Raw genomic sequence first — 21,783 nt, 5'->3', positions numbered from 1 at the left:
ATGATGTGTTGAAACCATTTCTGCCTGGCAGCAGAACCTCTAGGCAATCTGCAGCTTGTATTTACTGATGTTCTGGCACCTCCTTCCGATGGAATTAACTTTGGGTATAGCTATCGGATAGGCGGATGGGCGCAAATCCCAATGCAGACATACATAAACCTGTTTAGTTCTTTAAATGAACTAAATTTGCATCAGGAAATCAGCAAACTAAGCTAAACTAACTTTATAGATGCCTACCATGATCATCTGAGAAGGCAGCAAGAGCAAGCCTAACAGCACAGGGCTAGAAAAGCACACTAAAAGTGCCAGTTTAGCTGGCGACAATAAACAGCATAGTTTTCATATTGGCTGTTCCTTCAGAATTTCTGCTTATTTTTGAAGCTATCACTGAATAAGGATCAAATGCAAATCTAGTATTTTTAGCAAAATATTTGATAGTTAAAGGTAAAGCATTATTCACATTTTTCTGCAGCCCCCTTAGAGATGCTGAGGATTTTTACCTAGAGCTACAGTTGCCTTTCTGTATGTGTAACAGAAAAAGGTGAGGTTCAATCTCTGCTGGTGTTTGCTGGGTTAGCTCTACAGACCTCACTACCTGAAGCTTTTACTCTCATCATTCATGAGCTTTAAAGGCAATTTGTCTGCTGGAAGAAGTACAAGATCAAGATTCAGAAGAACCTGATTCTCAATTCCACCTTATGACCCCATGGGCAGATCACTCCCTCTTACTGCTCCATTTAGTTCTCCCACTGCAAAAGCAAATGATAACACTCTTTCGCAAAACAAGTACGAGAACAAATTTATACTGATAGGCCATGCTGGGCAGATTCAGGTCAAACACCATTGTTCTAACATATGAAAATACAAATATTTACCTTTCAAGTTTGTCCTTAATTTCCCCCAAAGCATGCCTCCAAACCCATGTTATTTTAGAAAGACAGAAACTGTAGTTTCAGAAAGTGGAGTGTTTTATTTTTGTACCATTACAAAAATGCCTTTTAACTTGTCAAACGATACGCTACAAATATCTTTGGCAGATGAATGAAACCAAGTTTCCTGTCATAGCTGCCAACTTTAAGGTTGAGATAATCAGATAAACCTTTAGTTTGCCTTTCCCCAATAACTTACAACAACATATGTTTGAAGTGATCCACACTTGCCTTACTTCTCCCACCGGGATTTGAAAAGGCGAAGTATCAGACCAGTATGTGAGAAGTTTGCAGAACTCTTAGATGTGGTCCACAATTATTACAGCCAACCTCTGTTCTTATCTTCCCTCAGGTTTCCCCCATCCCAGGTTAAACAGTCCCCAGCAGCTCTGCTTGTTGAAAAGTAAAAACAAAGTTTACATAAATAGTATCCAGCATCATTCTCAATGCTTGCTTCACAAAGCCTTTTTACAGGTACAAACAGGTATAAAACACCTGTTAGTTTATGGGGAAAACAGGAAGGAAATTTGTTTTGCTTGTTTTATTCCAGCAGTAATTCTGGATTTAGAGGTGTACTTTTTCATATTGGAGACTTCAGAGCCATGAATATTTGCAGGGTACTTAAAACGTTGTCCCCTAAGCTATAATCCTGAAATGATAAGCGCAAGCAACCCCTACAAAAACACCTTTTACAAACTGTGTCTTATGTAACTGTTTCCAACAATTTATTATCAGGATGTCAGTGCAAATTGTTGATGATTCCTTGCCCCCATACTTCTGAAAGGGAAAGCAACTATAAACACAGGGGAGACTGACCTCAGTGATTTCCTCTGTTCAGGCAGGAGCACAATGCGCTTAAACACCATGACAAGGAGAGGTGGACTGTTTAGCATTCCTCCAGCTGTAATCTATAGTAAAACCAAATAAACAAATACATGACTACAAGACATGATAATTAATCCCTGCATGAAGCCAACTGTTATCTCTAGTTCATAGATAGAGATACTGAAGCACACAAAGGCTCAGCAACCTACCAAGTCCAAAACCCACCACAAGACTACAGCTCAGGAGGCTCTGTGCTTGGCCTGGAAGAGTTTTACTATTAAACTTCCCTGGCCACACACAGGACACAGTTCAGCCAAGGGCACGCAGTCAGAAACGCACCCACTTGGTCAGGCCAGTTGCACAACAGCCAGCACAAGCAGACACCTACCACCTTCGTGGGATTGCCTGTAGCTGAGCTGCTCCCAGCCCGGGAAGTGTCTCCACTCAGCCGGATATCCTCATCCCCAGCTCGCCTACCCCAAACCCACCCTCCTCTGACACAACTGCCCCTACAGGCTCCCACCTGCCCTCCTTCTCCACCTCCTCACCCATGCCCAGGCCCCACCTGCCTTCTCCCCAAGCCTTCCTTCTCTCTGCTCCTCCCCAGAGCACCCAGCTAAACTTCCTCTCGCCTTTCCTCAGTTTCCTCATTCCCCTACACCTCAGCAGCACTCCCGCCCACCTTCTCCCTCAGGCCCCTCTCACCCCTTCGGGTCCCCACACGGGGATTCCTCACACTCTCCTCAGTCCCCTCCATTCCCTCAACGACCCCTCACCCTCACTGCCCCGAGTCTACCCACAATAGCTCCCCCAAAACTGCCCCTGCTGCCCCTCGCAACTGCCCCTCACAAACCGCCCCAGCCCCTGCAGCCCCTTGCAACCGTCCCCTGCCCCTGCTGCCCCTCGCAACTGCCCCTGCTGCCCCTCGCAACTGCCCCTGCTGCCCCTCGCAACTGCCCCTGCTGCCCCTCGCAACTGCCCCTGCTGCCCCTCGCAACTGCCCCTGCTGCCCCTCGCAACTGCCCCTGCTGCCCCTCGCAACCGCCCCCTGCTGCCCCTCGCAACCGCCCCCTGCTCCCGCCGCCCCTCACAGCTGCCCCTCGGCCCCGCCCCTCCTCATCCTCCTCCCCACAACCGCCGCCCCCCGCCCCTCCCGCGCGTCCGCGGATGGGGGGGGGGGGGGGGGAAGAGGGCGGCGAAGTCTCGCGAGAGGGGCGGGCGGGGGCCGCTGGCTGCGGGCAGCGCGGAGCGGCGGCGACGGAGCAGCCGGAGCCCGGTTGGCGCTGAGGGGAGGCGGCGGAGCAGGCAGGCGGTTACCGCGGCGCGGTCCGGCCCTGCCGAAGGGACCCGCTCCGCCGCGGCAGGCACGGCCGGCGCCGCCCGCCCTCCCGCACGCCGTGCCCCCGCGGCGCGGCCTGGCCGCGGTTCGGCGAAGCGGGGCCCAGGCGGCGGCGGCCGCGGTGGTTGGTGGTGGCGGCGGCGGCTGGGCGCTCCGCCGCGCCTGCCCTGCCATCTTAGGTGCCGTGCCCCGCCGCCTTTGTGCCCGCCGCGCCCGGGCACCCGCGGGGGCCGGGCCCGACGCCCCTTCGGGGGCGCCTCCCCCCGCGGGGCCGCCGCCCCTTGCCCCGCTCCTCCTCCTCCTCCTCCTCCTCCTCCGCGGGGGGCCGACCGGCGCTCCCAGCCCGGCTGCGGCGGAGGGTAAGGCGGGCATCGCGGCGGGGGGCTCGGCCGGGGCGGGTCGGCGGCGCCCCCGGGAGGGCTGAGGGAGGACGGTTGAGGTGGAGGGGAAGGGGGGGCCCGGTGGGGCCGGCGCCTCCCCCGCCGCGCTCTGCGGCAGTGCCGCAGGACTCGGGGCCGAGCACCGGCGGGGGAGCGGGAGGCGAAATGGCGCTTCCCTCGGAGGGGCGGCCGCCGCCGGTGGGGTGTTCCCCGCTGTCAGGGGCCGCCGCAGGCCTGGGGCTGGGGCCGGGGCTGGGCTGTCGGCCCCACGGGCCAGGCGTGCCCTGCGCCTCGGTCCTTTTTGTCTGCGCGGCTCCGGTGGGCTTCGGTGGCCGAGCCCGGAGCCCCCGAGGGGTTGGGGGGTCCCTTGGAGACCGGCGGATTCCTGCTTTCCCCCCTCCCTTTTTTTTCCTCCTTCCCCCGAGATCCCTACCCCTCGCTCCTCCCCAAGCGGTGAGTTTGCCGTGTATATACCATTTTGTTCGGTGCTGGTGTGGGATTTGGATGAAAGTGACCTATTTTAAAGACCTTTTCTTGATTCCCCTTAGCATTGCATGTGGCGGCCGATTCCGTTAGCCAAATAGCGTTTCCCAACCATTTTAATTTGTCAGATTAAAACATCTCATGGAGGCTGGATTTCTGCAACCCGCGTGTGGGTATGGCTTTGGGAATACCGTTCCCCCTGCTTTGCTGCAAAGCATCTTTGGAGCCTTAGAGTTCACCTTTGTCGCTGTGGAAGCAGAAATAAATATAAAGGCGATACCTGGAACATGCAGTTGTACCATTGTGTTGGGCGCGGTACAAGAAATGGGGAGGGAGAGGGGGGGAGAGAACCAGGGATTAAAATGGTTGTTGTCAAGTGTAGATCTTTACGTGCCTCGGGAAAAAAATGACAGAACGGTGTTAGCCTGGAGGACTTGAATTTATTTTCTCAGGAAAAAGCCTTCGTGTTGATCGTGCCTTGTCTCTGCTGCTTATCATGGCATGGAGTATTTCATTAGGTGGCATTTTAGTGGCTGAGTTGGTTAAATAGCAGTTGCATTAACTAGTTGAACAAATTATGTCCTTCACCTTTGACTGTTGCATTTTGAGAGCCCTTACAGCAGTGTGTCTATGCATGCCAAGGGCGGATTAATAAGATGTTACCTAAGGTTTGGATGTTATTGATTCCGTACTATTAATGCTATTTATAGTGCGTTTGACATAGCTCTTGTTTTATGTATTTGGATAAAGGTTATCGGCTTGGAGTGCTTCAAATGGTCCCAAAATACCATCCCTAACATCACATATATATTTATATTGTGGAACCGTATTGTTGGATCATCGGTGTCTGAAAAATGGCTTTAATAGATAGCACATCATAATAGTGAAAACATGGTGGAAAGCTGTTATATTTTGACACTAGGGAAGGTTTGGTTTCATGTTTCAGGATTCCAGAATAACAACTTCTGTTGCAATAAATACGATTTTAGATCAGTTTTTCTTGAAATTACTTTGAGCCTCCCTGTTCCTTGCCTTTGTGCCTGTTCATAGCGAGTGTGTCATAGTTTTTGCTACTTAAGTCCAAGGGCAAACCTAATCAACGACTGGTTTGAGCCTTCATATTAGATTCTCCACAACATTGGCCTAGTTCTGGCTGGTATGTTTGCCATTTTTAGGACTCCTCTTCCTTTTATCTGTAGACTGAAATACATTGATAAACTTGAACTTTAATTTGTCCTTTGAACTTGAGAGAATGTTTTTTTCTCCTCTGTTAAGAATGTCTCACTGAAGAGAAAGTGATTGTGATACAACAGCTTAAATTAAATTTAATCCTCTGGAAACACCACTGCCTGAAGTAAAAACTCCTTGGATAGTTTGATATTTTTCTCTTTTTAACTAGACTGAAATTAAGTGCTGCGTGTAGAGGACCAGATGTTGGCATTAAAATTATGTACAGATAAGGTGACTTAGGCCTCAAGTTAGGCTGCTGGAAAAAGTTATCTATCATATGTCCTTCTGTTAAATTCTGCTCTAAGGCTGGAGAATTTTAAATGCTTACTTCCATCTAAATAACATTTCCATTTGTGCAGTGTTCATCTTTGCCTGTCCATTATAATTCATCAGGTCTTGTAGCTGGAATAACATATTTTTTAATGAGTTGTTAGCCTCAGTTTTTATGCTTGGTGGGACACATTAGAAGAGAAGCAAATATCACACTAATAATTACATCTTCAGATGTATCCTAGTAGTGGATTTCCTGTAATGAGGATGTTTTGTAGAGAACAATAGATATGGCAGCGAATTCAGAGATTTGTTTTAAAGATGTTGTAGGTAGCTGACTCTGCAGTAGTGAGATCCACTTGGACACAACCCTTCCACACTCAACAGGAACATTAGGTGGTTTCCAGGTGCTTCATTTTCAGGTGCTAATTCTCCTTCTGGCAAAGACAGATGGATGGACTATTGCTGTTGTCTCTCTCCTCTCTTCTGCAAGCATATACTTCTGATCTAACTTAATAGATACTACAGTCATTTGCAAAATGTGCCTCATATAAGTTTAGTTGGCAGTAAGAATGTTTTGTCAAATAAGAAAATATTCAGAGTTGTTCTGGTTCTCTGTGATCCAGAAGTGGTAAGAAGCTGTCATAAATACCACTTGCCTTGTTCTGTTCTCAGTGTATTTTGGAGAACACTTGCATAATCACTAAGATCCTATCTTAGAAGTATTTTCTGTTGTGTTTCTGTTCATATTAAAATCAGGTAAACAACGTATTGTTATGTTGAAGTGGGTGCTAGCAACTACAGAAAATCTTTGGTATTACCAGTGGGCTCTTGTCTTCTGTATTACAATGGTCGTGGATGGCCATTAATTTTTCTGTTCAGATATGCTATCCAGTGTGAAGGTCTTTAGTTTTATTTCTCATTGTGAACCTGAAGAGTTTAACTTCAACTCTGGACTTGAATCATCTCTGAATTAGAGTTATCCTGGGTCTGACAGCAGGGTTTCAGTTAAGGGGAGCACAGATGTCCTACCTCACTTAACAGTGTTTGAGACAAGCTTGCCTATAGCAGTCCAGAGGGATGATTTAATATCTTCTGAGACTCATGGTTGTCCTTTTTTTATAACCCTGGAATGTGTCTTGCTCTTCTCCACAAACTGCTTATTCTTGACCAACGTGACACAGGATGACACCCTGGTCTGTGCAGTCTTGTGCTCTCTGGTGAGTTCCTGTTGCTCTTGAAGTTGATTCAGGTGTGTGGTACCATCCTCCGCCTACCTTTCGACTTATGTCATTCTACTGGCTCTGGTCTTTGATCCTGCGCTAAGCCACACCAGCAGAAAGCTAACCTAAGGAAAAATGGAAGGAGTTTTGTGTCAGTTTGGTGATCTGAAATGGCTCAGTGCATGGTTAGGTGATGGTACAGACAACCAATTTATATCAGTTTATTCTGCCATGGAACCACAGCTTGTTCAAAGAGAAATGTGTGGTGACAGAAGTGGTTGATGGCACTTTTTCCTAAACCTGTAGTAGTTAGGTTTCAGGATTCTTTTTGTCTTATTGTTCTTTAAAATGCTGAGGAGCTGTTCATCATACATTGATTTCTGTGTGGAGAAGAGACTGGAAAAAAATCCAATGGATGGAGGGTCAGAAAACCACTAATCCCCTCGTGAAGTTCCAGAGGGAGCTCAGCTGTGCAGAGCTGTGAAGCAGAATCCTTCCTGTGAAAGCAGGACTTAAAATACAAGAACATGAAACTAGATGTGAAGTGCAAAGTGTCTGAGGGGAAAGTGTGCCCAACTTGGGAGGAAAGGATGGAGAGCTGTTTAAAAGCACACTTGGCTTTTAGACAGTGTTCCCTCCTCCTTGTCTAAGTGCTCATTTACAGTACAAAACATGGAGGCAGGAATGCTTTCTGAAGGCCCTTAGAAACACAGTGGACATTAGACAGCACAATGGGTGCTCCAACCGTGGTTTCTTAAAGCATTTTTTTTAGCAAATATTTGGTGATCACTGGAATAACAGTAGTTTTTTAATTACCAAAGGGAAACCATTGAGAACTTTTAATACTTTGTCAGAAATTTAGGGCATTGTTACTCTTGACTATTATTTTTTACATCCTGCTAAATCCTGGTTCCTTTCCAGAAGAAGAGGCAAGGTAGCCACTGTAAACATAGCGTGAAATGGCCACAACAGCAGTAAGTTTTGTCTAAACAGAAAAGTTTCTCCAGTTTAATCAGAGCTTCCTGAGTCCAGATCTGCAGAGTCAGTTACACACTTACATTGCAGTTCAGAGATGAGTTTTTCCTTCTGTTAGGGATCTGGTGAGGACGGTCCAACAGGAGTTACAGAGATGATGGTGGCTGCTTAATCTGAGTGGACAGTAGCTAATAGTTTTGCCTGTTGTGTTGCTTGGCTAGATACAGTTTTGATTTTTCTCTAGGGGTCAGGATGGGGTGACAGCATGAGATTTACATATTGAATATTGTCCTTAGAATGGAAAAGGCTACAAATGGTTTGGTTTGGGGAAAACTTAGATCTTGAGGAAAGAAGTAAAAATCACAGCCCTCTGAAGCTGGCAGGCTCCACCGTTTTCTGTGCCTGTGATCTTCCACTGACCCTTATTACACTCCTGGCTACAGCCAGGCAAATATTTTCTTTAGAGTGAGATGTAATTTTATAAAAACAGTGTTCTCCTACGCTCATCTAGTGTAACGTGTTTACAGGGCAGCCTTCTATCGGGATGTGGGTGCGTGCTGCCTGTGTGTTTAGTTGGAAGCTTTTGCTGCGTGTCAGTTATGTCAGGCCATGGTTGAAAAGGAAGTTTTGATGTTTAATATTAATCTCAGATTCTTGTTCATTGCTTTCAGACTGAAAGACAATGTGTGTTGCACCTGCCTTTTTAAATGTGAATAAAGTTGCTTTCAGCCTTTTGCTTAGTTAAGCTAAACTTCAGACTCCTTTTCTTCCCCTTAGTCTGCTGCCATTCACTGAGCATCAGCAGACACAGTTTTTGAGGGGCTAGATCCTTCAGGAGCAGTCTCTCTATTTGCTGGTTCATCTTCAGTTCATTCTGGTCTGGCTGATTTTGTAACCTGGGGAAAGTTTTGGGATCCAGGAGCATGGGAAATTGGAATATGCGAATCCAAGTATGTTGAAAGGGTAGGGAATATTTCTTGTAACAGTTTTTGGCTTGTCCCCTGTCCATGTGTTCAGTCAGTTTTCCAAGCATCCGGCAATCCTTCCTCTTCCCTGACATACTCAAAGGCAATAACAGACCCAGGAGCCTGCTCCCAGAGAATTGTTGTGTTGGGATTTCTTGGAAAGAATCGCATGTGGGGTTGCACATGGTTGTTGTTTTTGCCTTCTTCCCCCTTCTTAATATGCAGTTCTTACTTCCCACCTCAGTCCTGTTTTAATTGGTGATTGTCACTCCCTGCCCCAGCTGAGGAGATGAGAAAAGAGGTTATTTTTGCTAACACTGTTTCTCAAATAGGCCACGGGTGTACGGTAAGTAGTACAGCAACTTTCTCCATCAGATATTGGGATTTCTCAAGCTGCGTCCCGATGGCAGCACAACATGTTTCTGCTTTAGTTCTGCCTTGCAGTTGTCACTAGGATTAGCTCCTCCCAGTTCCCACTTCCTTGTAACCCAATCTGAATAAAGATCATGGGATTTGAATGTGCTTTACTGCTGCTGCTCTGCATGGTTGGGTTGTCTCTGGGTTCTTCGTACACTGTACGCCGTGATCTTTGCCTTTTGGCTTTGCCTGTTCCAAGGAGCAGTTGACAGTTGTTAAAATCAGTTCTGGGCCAGCCATGATTCGATGCGATTAAACTGTGTTAAATGTGTTCCAGAACTGTTTCTTGGCCTAGATAGCAAACTAGTTAAACCCTGGTTTTGAAATCTATTTATGTATGATTCAGCTGCATACCCCTAGGTGAGCTGTCATCTTCTTCAAGGGTCAGAGCACAGGATCTAGGCATAGCACGTGAGCTTCGTTAAATCTACCTTTAAATCTACCACCCTCCCACATCTCCCTGGGCTTTTTTATTACCCTTTGCATACTGAAGTCTTGTCTTGGGAGTTATGTACCAGACTAACTGTAGTAATGCTGTTTCACCACCCATAAAGACTAACTCTGTTGCAGTGATATGATTTTCACTGACATCAGCCGCACTGGTACAAACCCCACTTTCCACTTGCTTAGTACATCCTAGTACACAGGCAAGCTCCTAGACTGAAGTTTCTATGAAGGTTTGCAAGTTCAATTAAAAAAGAGGGTAACTTAGGCCTTGACAAAGTTTCATGCTGGCTTCTAGAAGTCTGTATCAAAGTTGGGAAGGAAATAATGATATGTTTCAGAAGCAGGGCCTTGCTAAGAATGCCAGGCTCCATTTTTATTAAGGTTAATTGCCATATAGGCAAACCCTGAACTCTTACCTGGGTTTTTGGCTTAATTTTCCTTCTTCCCTTTGCACACAAAACCCCCTCTAACCCATGCTTTGAAGTATTTGAAACTAGGTTAGTCTCTGGCTGGAGGTGTGTGGTAGAACCTCCTGTTAATTCTTGCTGGGACCTGCCCGTTTTGCAGCAAGAATGCAGGCGAACCCATCGGCATGCTGATCATCTGTCCTTTGTGGAGGATGGAAGATTACTTTTTCCCTTCATTTGACACAGTACATAGGTGAAGGAATTCTAGGGCATCTCCATCCCAAAAGCCATGTCAGGCACCCAGAGCCTTACAAGGAGTGCGTGCCTATGGAGGAGGAGGAGTAGTGCTTGGTATCAGGATGCTTGGTTTGGTTGATTGCATGGCTATCACTGGAGATTCTTCCTTCTCCCACTCTCAGGTGCTGCTGTGAGCTAGCTGACAAGCTGACCATGTTCTTACCTGAACAACCTACACAGCAGTCCCAAACTGACCAGAGTCTTCCAAATTTCACTCTTGCTGACTGGGAAGACAGAGTGCAGGGTTCCAAACTCTTACAATAACCTGTGCTTAAGAAGAGGTCAGTATGTATGTGTTTTTAACCCAAAATGTTCCAGAAGCAGCAAGTTCTCATCCTCCCCGTTACCTTTGATTTCATTGCAGTACTGGTGTTCTAAATTTTGCAGTACTGGTGTTCTAAATTTGTTTGTGAAAACAAGACTGGGTGAAAGATTTGTTCCTGATTTGACAATCACAAGCAGAGCACTTTGGATACTAGAGTAACATGAAAATAATTTACTTATGAAGAATGTGATTTACCTGCACTGGCTCATAAGAAGTCACAAAGCCATAAAGAACATTTAAAGAATTATTTACTCGTTTATTGAAAAGGCCTTTTCCAAAATACTTTTATGGTAGGTGCTTTTTCTTACGTAGCTCCTCCCTCTTGAAAATATGAATTCACACATTGTAAGTACCTTGTATTTTCCCCTGTTGCGGGAGTTGGTGGTTGTGGGTGACTGCAGGTAGGCCATCACCTGGGCTTCAGAGTCTTTCCACAGTAGCTGGTCCAGCACCAGGGTGTTTGATCCTTATTTGAATAGTCTTCCCATCACACACCCTGGTACTGAAAACTAATTACTGTAGTGACTATAAACTGGTATAATCACTATGCTGCTTGTAGGTATTACAAATATTTTTATGTTTAAATAGAAATAGCTATCATTAGTATGATGAGAAATGAAATATTAGTACACAAATAGAAATCTAAGTAAGCTATAACACAGATTATTTTACCTATGTGATGTTTTTGTACTTTTCTCTGAGTTGGCAAGATAATAATAGTAATTCCCAGTTCTGAATTTCATCCATAAATCTCAAAGTATTTTAAATGGGTGATGAATGCACATTTATTTTTCACACTTAGAAGGTGGAGATGCTGAAGTAGAGGTAGAGGAGTAATATGCCCATCATGAGTGATGACAGAGGTAGAAGAATTTGTCTCCTTGGTCCCCAGTTAACATCTGACTTCAGTACCCCCAGGTTGTGAAGCAGAAGCAGCAGTGTAGAAGACGCTGTGGAGGATGTGCTGTGCCAGTGTCCCAGATCTCTTACTGAAAGTCTGGCCCTGGCCTCCTAATAATGCAGGGGATTGGTTTTTTTTGTTTCATCGTATGAGCACTGTACGGATTTTTCTTCTCATGATGGCACTTCGATGGTGTTCGTTAATGACTGGCCACATCTTGAAATTTGTGATATTCTGTGTTACTATGATGTGCTGGTTGCTGTTTCTTGTTTTTAAATAAATCTGAAAGGGGCCTTTAGTGCATTGTGAATCAGTCCCTGAACTTGATGAACAGCAAAGTCTTTCCGTTTTGGGAGTCAGTCACACACAGGGATAACTGAGCACATCTCACCGAAGTGAAAAGTATTCTTGCGCATATATAATTTGCAGGACTTGGGGATTGTGTGGACATTTTCATGGAGCTCTTTGGAGGCAAGAGTATATCCTGTTATCCTGTTTGTGCAGTCTCTACTGCTGCTCAATCTCACATCTTCTTAAAGGTCTAGTTAGTGTGTAATGCAGATGTTTTCTGTAGAAACCTGAGTGTTGTCACCTGGGAAGGAAGAAGAGCTTTGAGCCCCTGTAGCATCAGTAGTCTCTAAGCACTGCAGAGCGAGCCATTGCTCAGCTCATCACAAGTAACTTTCATCTGTTCTAGATTCTACTTCAGCTGTCTCTGCGGAGAGGTTTGCAGTGTTGGTATTCATTTAAGGCATATCTATGCAGTAAAATTGCAGGGGCTTATTTGGAAATAATGAAACTAAGGATTTTGTTCCTTCACTCCTATTATTTTAAAACTAGAATAACCCAAAAAGCATTCAAACCTTGAAATTTGACTGCCAGTGTTGAAGTGTTCCCTGTTTTGAGACCTTGGTTTTCTGAGGGATTTATGTTCAGTGTTGCCACAGCCATGGAGTATGAAATTTAGCAAGTGTTCTCCACAGTACGCTTTCAGCTTTGCAACTAATGCTACGTGTGCTGGTTTGCAATAGTTCATACCTGTTTATCATGCACATTACAAAGTCTACCTACTCATTTATATAGGTGTTGGGGAAACAAGGATGATAGGGACTAGCATGAGTGGTACGGAGCAGTATGAGTGGAAGGAGAGTATGGTGTGAGTTGTGATTCTACTTGTCTGCTTATGTTCTGGTTAGGAGGCATCGAGCACCTGCTGATGTAGGGGTTTTCTAGATGTGATTTCATGCCTGTGATTAGCATTTCTAAGGACATGACACATACGGTCTCACCACTAAAATACGTTCTGTAAATATGTAAACAGAAAATTACAGAGATGGTCACTGTCCGTCTGTCCTGATGAGTCTCCAGAGGTAACCCAGCAGGACTCAGCACGCTCCGCTGGGCCTGGCCGATAGAACACATCAGACTGCAAACCTAGGAGTAAAATCCCTTTTCTGAGTGGAGTTACCACCTCCTTTGGTGCTTCCTTAATGCCTCATTTTCTTTCTCTTCAGTCACCAGGACAGGAGATTGAGATGTTTGGGTACCCTGTTCCAGTGTCTTACCATCCTATTGTTTGAAGTCTTATAGTCCAACTCCATAGAAAACTTCACCTGCTTCACGGAAATCTGTAATTACATTTTAACCAAAATCAACCATTTCTTGTGCCAGAATCCCTTAAGGTGGATGATGAACAGTAATCAGGACTTCTAAGTTCAGGGGAGGTGTGAGATCCTGTAAGATGGGGTCTCCTAAAAATCCTTTTCTGGACAGACTCTGCAAATGGGACCTGCTTAGTTGATACTATTGTTGGAATATTGTCCCAGGTTGAGGGCAAAGCTGTGTTTTGCTGCTTTGAGAAACTATTAGTATTCAGTCTGAATGGAGCTGTCTGCTAATACTGATTAGCTTGTGCATAAGGTGGAGATGGCAATCTCCTTAATTTCATATTTAATTACCAAAAAAATCATAGCAAAGAGGTGCTGAATGATTTGTTGTGCTGTTCAGTAGGAACCACGTGACCACCGGGTATTTCATTCCTTTCTATAATTCTCCCATTTTATTGCAGTCTTTTCGTTGTCGCTGTTTAAAATTAAGTCATAAATTGTGAGGAGCAGGGAAAATGGTCATATACCATCAAGCCTGGTGTCAAGAAGCATTTTGGAGATTTGCTTCAAAGATTTTGCAGGTCTTTCTCACTTAAAACCTGTTATTTCTGAGCTTGCAAGTCGTGTGGAAGTGTTGAGTTCAGGTATTACACGAAGGATGAATCTCCTCATGACGTGGAGCAGTCAGTGCACGTGTCCTGGCATGGGCCTCTCCTGAGTTCTAATAAATACAGACAAGGTATGAATGCCTCTTTACTGCAAGAGGCGTGTTCTTTCCCTCTGCTGGTGCTACCTTCTGCATGCGTACACATCAGCAGCTCCTCTGTCCCTGGTGCAGTATGTGCACTTCCTCTGCGGGAAAGATGCTTCTCAGAATGCTTACCTCATATGGAAGGAATAACTTTATAAAGCCTTTAACTGAGAGGGGCTTTGGACAGGGGTCTGCAGGGACAGGCCAAGGGGAATGGCTTTAACCTGCCGGAGGGGAGACTGAGATGAGCTCTTAGGCACAAGCTCTTCCCTGTGAGGGTGCTGAGGCGCTGGCACAGGGTGCCCAGAGAAGCTGTGGCTGCCCCATCCCTGGCAGTGCTCAAGGCCAGGTTGGACACAGGGGCTTGGAGCAAGCTGCTCCAGTGGAGGGGGTCCCTGCCCGTGGCAGGGGTTGGAGCTGGAGGAGCTTTAGGATCCCTTCAACCCAAACCAGTCTGGGATTCTGATTCAATGAGAGCAGTTTACAGCAACTTAAATGTACTGTGTTTTATCATGGTAAAAGCCACTTGCCTGTATAACTCAAAGCCTCTGGTAGAACAGGCATAAACAAGCATCAAACCATATAGTGTTCAAGATATCTCTATAACTAAACACCTTTTAACTTGCTCCTCCTTGGCCTGGGAAGGATTGAGCTTGTCGCATTCCCCGTTTTGATGGGTACTGAAGGGAGTATTCTTTTACCGCATGGCACCGTTACCCAGAGGTAGCAGCCAGAAGCAGAGCTGCTGTCCTGAGCTGCTGAGCTGTGCTCTGAGGGAGAGCTGAGCCCTCCTCTTTGGGGTTAGGTTTTTTGGTGGATGTGATGTCATCATTCCGCGAGGTCTGCGCCTCCGCCGCGTCCTCCAGGAAAACAAAACCGGGGGGACGAGACCTGAATGTCAAATGGAAAACACAAGCAGATCTGATTCTCCTTCTCCTCCCTCCCCCTTTTGCTTTGAAAGGAGCTTTCAAGCTGACTTTATACAACAGGAATTAGCTTCATAGAGAAAAAAGAGGGCGGGAGAAGCAGTTAGTTCTGTTCAGTTCTTACTATCGGGTTCTCAAAAATAACTTCTTCCTGCCTTGCTGGAGGATGTGATGTGTATGATGTGCCAGATGCAGATATAGGGGCATTTTTTAAACACCAGAGTTCTCCTTGCTTCAGGGATCTTTTTTATTAGCAACCTTTCTCTTCTTCTTTTTTTACCATTTTGGAGATACTTAAAGCACAGTGATTTCTTGTCACTGGTGTGTTGGTTTCTACCAGAGAACTATCCCATCCACTTCACATGTTTGTATTAGTACCATGGCAGTGCTAACACTAACCTTCCACCAAGATTACTATTGGGCCCTGGCCAGCGTCAGAGGAGCAGCCAAAACCAACTGCAGGGCTGATAGAACCAGGCTCATTTTTGTTCAAGCCTGTGGAATTTGAGTGTATCCGAGTTCTTCCTCCTTTATGGAAGCCCTTTTGTGGCCTAGCAGCAACTGGCTTTCATGCAGCTTGTTAGCTACACTGAGCAATATCTTTCATGTAAATATGGGCAGGTTTATTCTTTTTCAGGTTAAAGCTTTAGCTATTCCCTCCTGCAAAATGACTTTGCAAAATAATCTGCAGAGAGGTGGGTTTAGGTATTTGGAAGCTACAAACTGAGCATTGGTTGTGGGGGCATAGACTGGTGGTCTCTGAGAAGCTGTCCAGATGTAGTAAGAAGTTCTGGGCACTGAGCAATACTGGAGCTGATATTCCTTGCCCTTTTGTGTTCAGGAACCTTGATTACTTCTGGTTGCTCTTTATAGCAGGAACCCAAAAAGTAAATACTGTTTTCTGGCATAGCATGTTGAGTTCTCCCTGTCCAGCTGGGCTGCATGGGTGATCTGCAGGCACGATGAGGGAGCAGCTCTCGCTGGTCAGTTGTTAGGGTGTATCTGCCTAAGGTATCAGGAGGTTGTCCTACTTTTCCCCTCTCAAAAATCCAAGATCCTTAGAATTTCTGAAATGGACCCCTGACTTCCCCTTTGTTTAGGAAACAGGAGCAGTCAGCGAATAGATCTTCTTTTAATAGCGGAAATGTTGCTCAAAACTTTACTGTTGTTTTTTTCCCTTTCTCTTATTTGTCTGTTCCTACTGACAAAAGGTATAATCCATTATTCCAAACTGTTGGAAAAGAGGTTTCAAATTGCCAGGTATGAAATTATGCCGCTCGCTCAGTTACCAGCAGGAAACGGCATGTGAGATGTTTCAAAACCTACAAAGGAGAAAGTTCTTTGTATGTGTGAATTTAGTATTCACAAAAGGTGTCAGATTGACAGCCTTGGAGATAGTGGAGATGGGAATTTTATTTGTCCCTAGAGTAGGTGCTGTGCAGAACTGCAATAGTGCAAAAATGCCCTGTGTTGTTCTGCTGCTACACTCTACCAACGCCCTTCACAGGCAGCCTCTGGGGTGAGGAGCTCCTTTCTCTGTGCCCCTTCAAACAGTTGGCTGCCAAAGGGATGTGAGGGTGTTCTTTTGTGTGTGATGTGGGTGCTTATCTCCTCAAATCTAAATAGATGTCAAAGGAGTCTGGTGGCATCTGCCTCTGTCCAGCCACTGGAGCAGAGACAACCTGCAGCCTCCATGTTCTCCAGTTGTATGCAGACTGGTAGTCTTGAGGCAAAAGGTGTTAGCAATCACAAGTCTGTTATTCACTGATTTATTTCTGCTGCAAAGGTTTAATAATCTGTCTTGTGATAAATGTAACTTATACTGAGATACATGATTATAAAAACAGGTAAATAATTCTACTCTTTTGTTTTAATAGACTGGGCACTGGGTGAAACTTAGAAGCACAGACCTTGTGTATTTAATAGTTGACATAAGAAATGGGATGTTAGACCTTTGTGTTCTTGCTGTGAAGTTGTGTGGTCTTGGACAGGTCACCCCGTAGTCATGTAGTTTACACGTTTGTAAGGTAAGGATGTTTGCTGCAGCTCTCTATGTATTCAGCAAATACCAGGGCTTTTTAGGCCTTGGTAATGCAAGTATAGGTCAGATGTGACATTGTGAGTTTTGGCTGTTGAAGAACATCCTCTTGAGAGAAAAGAAGGGAAATGGAGGAACCTTTGGTCTTGCCACACATTTCCAGATCCAGCGTAAGACCTGAGAAATGCCAGAGTGAATGGAGACATTGCAGGTGCAGTCCTTACCATGCTGTTGAGTTAAGACAGTTGGCCAGTGTCAGTCATGCAGAGCTGTGTCCTGCAGGCTGTGAAACCATCGTCCTGAGCTGTGATTTGCTGTCTGCATCCTGTATGGACAACACATGGTTTGAATCCCAAGGACTGGTAATATTTCAGTTTTAGAATGAATGGTCTTTATTTCAGGGAGATGCTTTTCTTTTCCCCCACAATTCAATACCATCAACCCCAGTGCAAACCATCACTTGTGTCCCAAAAGGAAAACCTCTTCTTAAAGGCTTCTGCTCTTCACCAGGACAAAATTTCTAATGCGGTTTCTCAGTATAAACTATCTGTGGCATGATGAAAACTAAACGTGTGTAGTTATCATTAATGAGGATGTTTTTAGGTAACAGCTGATTGTCTTCTTATGTTCTTTTACTTTTTAAATTCCATGAGCTTTCTTCAAATTCAAATGGAAAATGCTGCAGGTTTTTCTACTTCAGCACAAGGACTGCTCATAGCTGTGGATAAGGCAGACACCTAAATGCTCTAAGGAAGAGAACCATTTTAAGGGAACCTGGACAGATCTGGTGACAGTACTGAAACTCTAATGCAGGCAGTTTCTCTTTTTTTGTCTAAAACTGTTTCATAAACCCTTTAGGGAAATAGGAGGGTGTCTGGGAGGCTCATGTGAGGAATGTGCAGTGTTTTCTGTACGTTGTCCATTTGCTAACGTGAAAATGGAGAGGGAATACCAAGGCCTGTTTCGGGAGCAAGAAAACCCACAAATAACACCAAAACAAAGCAGCAGGTAATTTCCTTCTGATGTCCCCCTGGCAAGGTCCGTCCCACTGCTTTCCTGGGACTGTTCTTGTGACTGTCATTGTTCCCTGGTACTTTACTTCTGTATCTTCGTAGCCAGACCCCTGCGTTGCATATTTGTAGACCATCTTAAGTAAGTCCTTCAGACCATGCAGCTTAATCCTGCTCCAGCTGTGCCATGTAGCTATAGCTCTGGGCAGTAGTTTTTACCATCTCCATTTACCATCCTTCATTAGATGGCATTACTCTGTGCCTCTTGAGTAGGATGGTTTGACCAAGCCACTGATTGCCTTCTGATCAGAGACTCCTCACAACAGCCACCACTGCCATCCGGCAAGGTGCTGTGCTGACAGAGGCCTTCCAGCTCCATCCTGCCAGCAGTGAGTGCTTAAGGAGAAATGTACTTTTATTGTAGCTGTATTTTCTTTGGAGGCTTTATACCTTTACAGGTCAGACCTGGAAAAGGCACCTGTCTGCAGCTCCCTGCCTCGCCTCATGCAAAAGCTGAGGCAGGAGTCCTCGAAACAGGCAGGACAGCCTTGTTTTCAGCAAGCCCAAGAGCAGGTTCCACCATATCTCAATTAACCTTTTATTTAAAGGCACAGAAAATAGTTTGGTCCATCAACTGAAGCAATCCAATTATTGTTCACCCCAGCTAAAGGGTAGGGCTGGAAATGGTTGCTGATTATTTCTTTTCCATTCATTTGCTTTTGTGAATGATTGCAGAGAACAGCTGGATTAAGCAGCTTTGTGTGCCAGCACACAAAGAACCTGTGAAATATAAAGGTGTTTGGGTCTGTGCTATTGGAATAGACCCATTTCTGATTACAGTTTTGTGTCAGATTTAGGATGGATGTGTTCCTATTTGAGCTGAAATTGCCTCTTCAGTCTTAAAACACTTTAATGCTTACTTTGTACATTCGAGCAACGTAAGTGCTTCCCTGGTCTCTTCAGGCCAGAAGGAAGTGCTGTATTTCTCACTTGGTGTACAGAAGAAAAATTGTTTAAATACTCCCAGCAAGAGTCAACATGGGCAGGATGGACCTTGGGCGTTAAAACCTGCTTTGTGGGCCTTGTTTCTGAGTTGTTGTTCCAACTATTTGCTTCAGGTGATGATGGTGACCTACCTCTTTCATCCCTTGTATTGAGGACAAGTAGTAATCTTGCCAAAACCAGAAAAGAGCCAGATGATTTTTGTTTAAGCAGGTTTTTGGAGAAAAGATGTAGTCATTTACCTTCTGTGTGTGCACATGATGTATTGACTTAACCTGTCTTTCTGGTGGAGAGGCAGCCAAGCAGTAGGATGCTGAAGTCTGTGATTTGATGGACCTTTTAGTAAACCTTCTGCAAGGAGAGATCTGAATTTCCTGGGTACATTCCAGTGCTGTGAATTCCACTCCTCACTTCTATAGTGCTTGCAGATGTTGATGTTCAGAGAAACCTCAATACTTGGGCATTCCATGCATGTCTTCCTCCTAGTGAGATATAGATAAATAATGATAGAGGCAGGTAAAGCATAAAGGTTAATTTGTTTTATATAAGTTCCATCAAGATGGAGACTCTCTTTGTGTTGCAAAACACCTCCTGGAGCAGGGGCTTTTCCTCAGTGGACCCCACTCTTCCAGTGTAATGATAAGAAGAGGGTAAACCAGTGCTATGCAGAGGGTTATCCTCAAAGAGCAGCTGAAGATGCTCCAGCCCTGGGCTATTGGAGATCAGAAGGACTTTTCCCTGCCGGAGAGGCTCCTCTTGTTTCCAGTTTCTAGGCTGTTGGGAATCTCTGTCCTGTGTTGAGTGAATCATTCCTGGAGAGCACCCAGGCAGTGTGGAGGAGGAAAATGCCTGGTGTGAATGCAGGAGGCATAAAAGTCAGATGAGAGAGGAGAGATAAGAATCCATCAGGACAGAAGCCTAGTGGCTGCAGAGGAATTGGAGAGGAAGGAGCTACAGCTGGTGGAGAAATGGAGCTAGAGGCTTGCAGGAGGGGTGACTCGGGTGCCTGGGAGAGGGAGGCAGCAGGAGAAGATGAGTTGGCAAGGGAGATGGCAGTCTGAATTCTGACACTTTCTAATTCTGGAGTGCTTGCCTTTGTAACCTTAATAATTTTGTTCTAATAGACTAGATACAAAAATTGCATTATATGTTCTGAGGAATTAGGTTGCTATGGTGATGGGTATAGAAGTACATAAGAGAGAAGATGTCAGCAAACGGAACAGCTGTAATGTGGCACCCGAACCTGTGACTGCCTGGATTTGGGAAGCAGGCCTTTAGGAACTTCTGCTTCAGACTCAGCTCTCGCTGCAGGGATGCCTGTTCCCATGTGAAAGTGACGTCGGAGCTTCTACAACAAATCTTCCCGATTTATGGAATTTCAGATGGGCCCAGAATTTCTGGGTAGACAGAGCATGTATCTCACATCTGTGCCACGATGGGGAGGTCTCTGTTCCACCCAGCAGCTGGAAGCACAGGACCAGTTGGACCATGAGTGTGCTGGATGGGAGTGGAGTAGGCAGGCATCAGCACGGGAGTGAAAGTGATGGTGGTTGTCACACACCTCTTATACTTTCCCCCATCTGCAGCCAGGATACCTTTTGTATGCCCACCCACACCTCCTGATTTTAGCACTACTTGTACAGTGTTTGCTATGCTTGGGGAAGGATGGGTTGTGAGCGGGGCTGTCTTCCACAGGAGAGGGTTGCTGGGCAGCTGATGGAGCAGGACAGTGGCCAGGATGGAGGAGCTCTGCAGGTACAGTTCATCTCACGTAAGTGAATGTTGGTACAGCACAGGGCCAACAGGACAGCATCATGTTGGAGGCTTCTTAAAGCCAAATGTGGTGTAGTGGGTTAAGGACTGGCTGCGGGAAGGTGAGTTAGTGCTGTCAATGGAGGAAGCGTGGGTTAAAGGGAAGCTGCTGATAGTTTCCAAGGACCGATCTTCAGACAGTTTTAAATGGTGTTTTGGGCTTGATGTACATGTGAAAGGGCTGTAAATGTGTAAACAAAATTTGCTGGGGTAAAGTTGTGGGTGTCATCAATCCAAAGGAGGGCTGCAGTCTCACTCAGCAGGATGGAATGAGCTGGGGGATTTGCAGCAATATGGATATAAGTAGGATAGCACGGAGTGCACAGTCATGCAGTATCGTCAAACATATCATAATATGTAAAAATACATATTGTATGTATATACTACATGTAGGTGAAATACGAAAGTGTGGTTTATCAGAAATGGAAAGATGTTGAAATACTTGAGTATATTCCTTATACGATGGTGATTTTAAAAGTTTAATGCTGTATGGCCAGGAAATAAGCAGATGTGGACAATTTTGTTCAGGGATGTTTAAAAAAAAGCCTTACTTTGGGAAAGATGTGAGCAAAGGCTGTTGGGATGTGTTGGAAAGTCAGTTTTCTCTTGTATCATAAAGGGAGACAAAACTGGCTTGCTTTTTTCAGCTAAGAGGCTAAGGGGACACATTATATCTCCCGACTTGTGGATGTGGATGTGGATCTCCTCAATATGGAAAAGGGAAGAATACTGTTTAAGGGCAGTGTGGGGAAAAGAGTAACTCAGCGTAAACTGACAGGTAATAAACACAAACTGTAAGACAGTCTAAATCAGTTCTTAAATAGGTTCCTAGTCAGAATGGGAGTGGGGTTCCGGAGGAGCTTTGTAACCAGAGGAGTGGCTTTGAGAAGTTCTCCAGAGCTGGTTATGTTTTGATGATTGGATTCTATTATATAGTTGCTTAAAATAGCAGGAACAGAAGTTAATAGGACCTTCAGTCCTGTGATCTTAATTATCCAACTGAGCCATACTCTGTACCTGAACCACTGCTACCTAAATTGTTTTGTATATTAGTTGAAATGAGCATTTGTTCCCATGAAAGCAGATAAAACTCACCAAATTAAAAGGCTTTTTATCTTAATAGATATTGAAAACTATGTTTTGCTTGAAGTGAAAGGCAGAGAGAGAAGTAATCTAGCCCTTGCAGAACCCACTGGTGAAGCATTCCTTCACGTAGGTAAAATA

General features: G+C 45.2%; 1 protein-coding gene and 1 long non-coding RNA gene across 2 annotated transcripts in view; one reads left to right on the top strand and one right to left on the bottom strand.

The window, feature by feature from the left end:
* Window positions 1–950: 950 nt before the first annotated feature.
* On the bottom strand, window positions 951–2,243 carry LOC136021752 (uncharacterized). Its single transcript, XR_010615882.1, has 3 exons — window positions 2,143–2,243; window positions 1,746–1,837; window positions 951–1,318 (listed from the first exon to the last, which is right to left on the bottom strand). It is a non-coding gene; the product is annotated as an uncharacterized LOC136021752 (long non-coding RNA).
* A 992-nt stretch (window positions 2,244–3,235) lies between these two features.
* TAOK1 (TAO kinase 1) overlaps window positions 3,236–21,783 on the top strand; it is a 65,570-nt gene continuing 47,022 nt past the window's right edge. The window contains exon 1 of the mRNA XM_065694520.1: window positions 3,236–3,452. The gene's annotated coding sequence lies outside the window, so the exon portion shown is untranslated. The remainder of the gene's footprint in view (window positions 3,453–21,783) is intronic.

The sequence above is a fragment of the Lathamus discolor genome, chromosome 14, assembly GCF_037157495.1.
Source record: "Lathamus discolor isolate bLatDis1 chromosome 14, bLatDis1.hap1, whole genome shotgun sequence".
Classification (NCBI taxonomy): Eukaryota; Metazoa; Chordata; class Aves; order Psittaciformes; family Psittacidae; genus Lathamus; species Lathamus discolor.
This window is presented reverse-complemented; position numbering and strand designations above follow the sequence as displayed.